Raw genomic sequence first — 1,617 nt, forward strand, 5'->3', positions numbered from 1 at the left:
TTCATTTTCAGAGCTCCTAGACCTTCCTATAAGAAGTTAGCCAAAAAGTAGCTTCGAAAAACGCTTAGGTTGAGTTTCAGAGTTGCTTCTAATGTACCAAAGTTGGACTTAGACATAATTTCACTCTCACAACATTATGGCTGGTTGGAGACAGTCCGAACCACAAGTACCGGTTCCATGGTTCTGGGCGTATACTGGGGGGACGGGGACGACTCCCATTAACCCCTAACTATACCGGGGATACGCTTATCACAATGCCTTTCTGGTCTGTGCTGAAGCAGGGCATTCTGGCAGCCAAGTGGCTTGACCTTTATTAGTGAGCCTGGGTACCCCTCTCGGAACCACAGACTTAGAAATCGCCAGTTCATATACAGTGCATAAAATATATTTATATATATACCCTTATACACCATTTTAATAAAAAATATCACAAAATTCTTCTAAGTTCCTCGGGAAGAGTGAAAGACGCGCACGTTCATTTTCAGAGCTCCTAGACCTTCCTATAAGAAGTTAGCCAAAAAGTAGCTTCGAAAAACGCTTAGGTTGAGTTTCAGAGTTGCTTCTAATGTACCAAAGCTGGACTTAGACATAATTTCACTCTCACAACATTATGGCTGGTTGGAGAGAGTCCGAACCACAAGTACCGGGTCCATGGTTCTGGGCGTATACTGGGGGGGACGGGGACGACTCCCATTAACCCCTGACTATACCGGGGATACGCTTATCACAATGCCTTTCTGGTCTGTGCTGAAGCAGGGCATTCTGGCAGCCAAGTGGCTTGACCTTTATTAGTGAGCCTGGTTACCCCCTCTCGGAACCACAGACTTAGAAATCGCCAGCTCATATACAGTGCATAAAATATATTTATATACAGTATACCCTTATACACCATTTTAATAAAAAATATCACAAAATTCTTCTAAGTCCCTCGGGAAGAGTGAAAGACGCGCACGTTCATTTTGAGAGCTCCTAGACCTTCCTATAAGAAGTTAGCCAAAAAGTAGCTTCGAAAAACGCTTAGGTTAAGTTTCAGAGTTGCTTCTAATGTACCAAAGCTGGACTTAGACATAATTTCACTCTCACAACATTATGGCTGGTTGGAGACAGTCCGAACCACAAGTACCGGGTCCATGGTTCTGGGCGTATACTGGGGGGACGGGGACGACTCCCATTAACCCCTGACTATACCGGGGATACGCTTATCACAATGCCTTTCTGGTCTGTGCTGAAGCAGGGCATTCTGGCAGCCAAGTGGCTTGACCTTTATTAGTGAGCCTGGTTACCCCCTCTCGGAACCACAGACTTAGAAATCGCCAGCTCATATACAGTGCATAAAATATATTTATATATATACCCTTATACACCATTTTAATAAAAAATATCACAAAATTCTTCTAAGTCCCTCGGGAAGAGTGAAAGACGCGCACGTTCATTTTCAGAGCTCCTAGACCTTCCTATAAGAAGTTAGCCAAAAAGTAGCTTCGAAAAACGCTTAGGGTAAGTTTCAGAGTTGCTTCTAATGTACCAAAGCTGGACTTAGACATAATTTCACTCTCACAACATTATGGCTGGTTGGAGACAGTCCGAACCACAAGTACCGGGTCCATGGTTCTGGGC

This window comes from Ascaphus truei, chromosome 1 (genome assembly GCF_040206685.1).
Source record: "Ascaphus truei isolate aAscTru1 chromosome 1, aAscTru1.hap1, whole genome shotgun sequence".
NCBI classification, from domain to species: domain Eukaryota; kingdom Metazoa; phylum Chordata; class Amphibia; order Anura; family Ascaphidae; genus Ascaphus; species Ascaphus truei.